General features: G+C 53.8%; 1 long non-coding RNA gene across 1 annotated transcript; it reads right to left on the bottom strand.

The window, feature by feature from the left end:
* Positions 1 to 1,610: 1,610 nt before the first annotated feature.
* Positions 1,611 to 5,239, bottom strand: LOC109022364. The gene is made up of 2 exons (XR_002001236.1): positions 2,836 to 5,239; positions 1,611 to 2,754 (listed from the first exon to the last, which is right to left on the bottom strand). It is a non-coding gene; the product is annotated as an uncharacterized LOC109022364 (long non-coding RNA).
* Positions 5,240 to 5,622: the final 383 nt, after the last annotated feature.

The following is a 5,622-nucleotide window of genomic DNA, read 5'->3' as shown; positions in this document are numbered from 1 at the left end:
GAAGGAAGGAAGGAAGGAAGGAAGGAAGGAAGGAAGGAAGGAAGGAAGGAAGGAAGGAAGGAAGGAAGGAAGGAAGGAAGGAAGTGGCGGAAGGAAGGAAGTGGCGGAAGGAAGTGGCGGAAGGAAGGAAGGAAGTGGCGGAAGGAAGGAAGGAAGGAAGGGAGGGAGGAAGGGAGGGAAGGAGGAAGGGAGGAAGGAAGGGAAGGAAGGAAGGAAATAACAACACTGATGTTCCATTTAAGCCATCAGTACCCGTGAATAAGGGCGCACCCAGACCTGCATCACGGCTGTCCCCGAGCGGCTCCTGCAAGGGCAGTGATGGTAGGTGCCCCCCCTTCGGTGGGGCGGCAGCGGGCCGGGACAGCGAGACCTGACGGACAGGGCCCGGGCCCGGGGCGGTGTTGGAGGGGCTACAGGGCCTTCGCCGGGGCCCAAAGTTGACGGAGGGGGCTGGGGGAGCCTCCCTCGCTGTCGGGGGCCGAAGCTACCGACCGGGCACCGGGTGCGGCCCGAGCGGGGGTGGCAGCGCGGGACACGGCGGGCGGGGTGTGGTGGGGCTCGGCGTGGAGCAGGGGCTCCCTGGGGCCCAGGTGCTGCTCCCCCTTGCCCGGCTTGGCGGTGAGGTGGCTCTGAGCTGCGGTACATGCACGGGGGGTACACGCCGCTGATGGGAGGTGGCTCCTGAAGTGACTGCAGTGCCGCAGAGGATGGCAAAAGAGTCCCTGGTCTCTGTATTTCGCACCTGTGTGAGCTCTGGTCCGAAAAAGCTGCCTGCCCTGTGGGAAGCAGAAACTTCTCTGGGACTAGGCTCTACAGGACGGGGGTCGCCTTAGGTTGAAGTCAATATCGGCTTCAGCCTCCGGTTTACAGGGTTGGACACCTCGTGTGGTTGGTGCCGGGAACAGTTAGGACCGGTACAGAGCTGCTGTCATCAGTCCCGTGAGTGCTGTCTTGCTGCTTCCAGGGACTGGAGACTGGGGGCATGTTCGTGACAGATCTCACCCTCTGCGCTGCCTTGGCCCCATTACGGGAGGTAGACCTGGGGGAGGTAAAAGCGCGGAGGGGAGTGGGGAGACATCTGATATCGTCGGATGATTTTAGAAGAAGTGTTGGAGCCCAGGTGGGTATTTCACAGCTCTTAACCAGACAGCTTTTACCAGCTGTGGTTAAAGAGTCTCACCTTCTTTTGGCACCAGTCCCGTAGGTCCATCTAGTTTCTGGTTATGGCTACTAGGGACATCGTGAGTCTGAATTACGACATTGTATCTGGACAGCAGGTAGTGTTGTTTAGACGTATTAGGGCAGAGGAGGGAGGGGGAGGAGGAGGAATCTTTTTAAATCTATTTGATTTTAAAAGCCTGTAGATATAAAACTGGCAACCCACTCTGAATTAAAACGTCTTAGCCTTCATAAGCCTTCTCTTCATATAAACAGAGAACTGTTTATATCCTTATTTTGCACACACATGCACACACACGCACACACTCACACACACACACCTTTTATTTTGTTCTGCCTTTGCCACAGTGTATAAAGCCCTATTGAGACATGTAGGCGTGATGTGTAAACCGGATTAGCAGTATGAAAGAAAGACATACAATGAGCCTGAATTGTTTTACTTCCTTTTCATTTCTCACGCCTATATTTCTAATAAATTTGTTGCTCCAGCAGTGGGTCAAAGAGATTGTGTCACTCAGCTTTTTTATCTGCAAGGCCCGATGGCAGAGATCATGGAAGTGAATGCCCGGCCTTTGGCACATGCAAAACTTGAGCTGTATCTTTACACAGACCCGATGTTGTCCAGGCTGGCTAAAAAAGATTCAGTGTAACTTTCCTCTCTCAATGCGCATTAATGTCCTGCAAGTGGCAGGGCATTTTGCCAGGAAAAGAATCTGATTTGAAGACTACTTGGGTTTCTAGAGGTAAAGACCCTCGTGGAAAATGACAAGGTCTGCTAGGGCTGGAATGTTCTCGTGGTTTTGGACGAGCGGGCTGTTGCTCCATCCACTGTCTTCCGCAGCTTCCCGCGCGCTCTTGTCCTCTCCTCTGGCGTCCGCCGTTGCGCGGGAGGAGCCCAGAAGCTTCGGAGACTCCTCTGGAGGCACATTTCCCCGCAGCCCTCCGCAGAAGAAAATGCCAGCGCTCCTGGGCTGGTGCTGTAGATCCCTCATTTGCTCCTTTGTGGCGTGCAGAGCAGCTTTCCATTAAAGGAGATCAGGGGTAATTAGCCGCATTATTTTGACAAGTTGGCTCGAGCAGTTCCCTTTCTTCAAGGGCTGAGGAGGGGGAGAGGCCGCCCGCCTCCTTCCCCAGGCGCGGGCGCTGGGCGGCGGCGCTGCCCTGCGGAGCGGCTCCCGCTGCGCGCCGCCGCCCCCCGACGGCAGCCCCCGCCGGCCCGGTGGCCAACACGGCACTGCGAGCGGAAAAGGAGAGGGAGGCTCAGGCTGCCCTGCAAAACCCAGTGACTGTGGTCTCATGTCAACGCCAGAATCAGGTGTGCGGGCAGAAGCACAGGGCCGAAGCAGACCTGTGCACTTGTGCGATGCAAACGTGTGAGAGACAAAAATTTGAGGGAATAGAAAAAATGTGATTATTTTCCCACAAGTCGGTCTTCTCCCATGATCAGCTCTCTTGAAAACCATACAAAAGGAACCCAAAGTGCCTGCTTTTCATTTCTGTCTTGTCTTTATTAGGGTAATCAGATGCTCCAGCAGTGCAAATGCTTTTGATAGGTGTCTGCAGGTGAAGAGCAACCTGGAAAAAAAAAGGTGTTAAAGTAGAATCACTGTAAATATCTGTTACCCATTCTTAACCTCTATTGGATTGATCCCTTACCTGGTTGGAGGAAGTGTGAAGCTCTGCAGTATCGGGGGTTATGAACACAAAGAGAATGTAAATAAGAGGCAGAGCATTACAAAATTAAGCCACTACAGCTAAAGTCAAGGCTGAAATTCCTGTATACCAGCCTGGCCTGTCTAGGCATTGGAAGGAAACAGGTACGAATGCTAGTAGACTGTAGCCTGTGTACATAAGGAGACAGCTTCCCAGGTCTTCACCATAAAGCACGTCCTAGATTATAAGAAATCTGGGATATCCCTTCAAGTTGCTGAAGATGGAAATAGCCCTTGGTGTGGAGGAGCATTGCACACTCAGGGCATGTATATCACAGTCAGCAGTGCTTACAAATGTAAATAAGGGCAGATTGATTAGGAACAACATTATTGCCAGGCATGTAGCAAGCAGGCATCAACTATGAGGCAGATTGGGGGTAGCCACTGCTCTGACCACCCAAGTGGAGACTTTTACACTGACATTTCTTCCTTGAGGGGAAAAAACCCCCAACATACATACACACACCCATCACAGAAACAAGACCAATTAGATCTCTGCAGTAATTAATCTCTTGTGTATGCTTGGAAAAAAAAAAAAAAATCCTTTCAGACCACAGGGAGAGAGGGGAGATTAAGACAATGCTTGTTAAATTTGCGTCTTCAGATAGAGTTTTGGAACCAGCAGTGAGAATGGGGTTTAGGCTACTGTGTGACGGCTAGCAGGAAGCACATAGGACAGTGCTGGGGATTCCAGGTGCTTGAAGGGACACTCTTCCCGGGTTTTGAAGCTTACTAAGAGGCTGAACCAAAATGGTTCTATGCCTGTCCCTTCTCCATTCCCCTGCCCTGCTACACAATGAGACTGAACACTTGCAGAAGTAGTGTCACATCGCTTTCTAGCTAGATGGATGGTCACTTTCCCAAGTGGAAACTTGAATTGGAGGTGGCCGACTACATCCCAGGTGCAGGTTTCAGCCTCAAACAGAAAACAGCCTCCAGCTGCAACCGCTTCAGGTTTCTTTTCTCCCATACTTATGCACCTACGTCTGCCTGCACAACAGCTTGCTTCTCCTAGCAGCTTTCCTGGAGACAGTCCTGTGCAGAGTACGGGGCAGGGCCTTCAAGGAGACAAGTTTCCAGGGTGAGAAAAAATTGAGTTGGGATTAAATCAAAGAAATAAAAGACCCCATAGCCAGCGGGTATGGCCCTTGAAAGGCCCTGACCGTTGGTGCCTTTAGGCTGTCTCACGGAGAGAGCGGTGCCGTGCCGTGAGGTGAGGCGCGGTGCGGTGCGCACCTCGCTCCCGCCGGCGGCTGCCAGCCCGCATTGCCGGCGCCGGGACGGCCCCGCTAAGGGAGGTCTCCAGCCCGCCAAGGGGAGGAGGACCCTTGTAGTGACCAGAGTCTCAGGGCTTTTGCTCAGGACCACTGCCCCAGGTACATGCACGGCTGGGCTGAAAGGAGAGTTGCGCAGTGCTGGCAGGTTTGTCGAGCCGGGCACCACACCGAACGGGGCTGCACGGGGTGCTCTTCTCACCTCGGGTCCCCATGCCCCTCTCTTCTTCGCTGCATTTATCCCACGCCCCATCCAGCTCCCAAACACTGCAGCCGCGCTCCTCCGCAGGCGTACAGAAGCCGTCCTGCAGGAGGGCAGCCGCCCAGAGCGCCTCCCCGGCCTGGGCCGGGGGCGGAGGGGAGGGCTGTCCGCTGCCCCCCGCGCCGCTGCGCACGGGTGTCCGCCGCGGCCCGCAGCTGCCTCCGCGGGGAGCTGCGCTGCGGACCGGGGCCGAGCCCGGGGCTGGGGGGACGCGCGCAGCTCTAGAGGCAGCAATTAATGGCTGATTCTCAATGAAGAGAGACGCGGAGAAGCGGTGCCAAAAAAGTAAACAATCGCGTGTAGTTCAAGAAATGTTTAGCGCGGCCAGGCAGGCTGCGTTTCATGGACTTTTACACTAAAAACATTAGAACTGGCTTTCCTCAGGTTTCAGTTAAAGAATGAGCCCTAAAGCTGAAACAGCTAGCTTCCGCGAGGCTTTAAATCCCTTAAGTGTTAAATTTTCATTGTATTTTTCTAACTGGACGGAGTGGTTTTCTTGCAAGGAACTATGTCTCCTCTTTAGTTAAAAAGAGAGAGGGAGAAAAGTCTGGCACTTTCTACCGCAGTATCCACCACCCTGTCATTATTCCTGCAAGCCTGGGAATTCAGCTCGGACCTCCCAGTATCTGTTGCAGCTCGAGGCCAAGGTGCCTCTAAAAGGATTTTCTTTTAAGGCCTTTAGAAATCGTTTAATGCTGCTTTTTCTTCATTTCCCTCTATTTTTCTTGAAAGGGAAAAATGTATTTCTGTATGTCCCTGGCGAGAAAGTTCCGTGCGTGTATTTGCAAGTATCCCGGACGGAGGTCGGGGGAAGGGGGTGGGGGGGGGCGTTTAAGGCTCCCCCTGAAGCTGGAGATGCACACACAAGGGTTGCCGGCCTGGGTGGTCTCTCTACTTTGGTGAGCTGTTGCTAAGCAGCTAATAATAGTCATGTTTGCTGAGTAATTTCTGCCCTCCCCGAGCCAATCACCTCGCAGAAACCCAAGCCATCTGACAGCCCCGGGGGCGGGCTCTCAACCCCTTCTTTTTTTTTTCCTCCCTCTCTCGCTCTCTCTCCACTCATACTCCCCCCACCCCCCCCACCCCTCCTCCTCTTTATCCAAATGGAGAGAGTCCTTTTTTTCTTCTTCATCTCATCTCTGGAGCCGAGGGGCTGCAGCTCGGTGCTGCCGCGCACACACCGGGGGAGAGCGCC

The sequence above is a fragment of the Parus major genome, chromosome Z (genome assembly GCF_001522545.3).
Source record: "Parus major isolate Abel chromosome Z, Parus_major1.1, whole genome shotgun sequence".
Lineage (NCBI taxonomy): Eukaryota > Metazoa > Chordata > Aves > Passeriformes > Paridae > Parus > Parus major.
The sequence above is the reverse complement of the archived record's forward strand: the minus strand, read 5'-3'. Positions and strand labels throughout refer to the sequence as shown.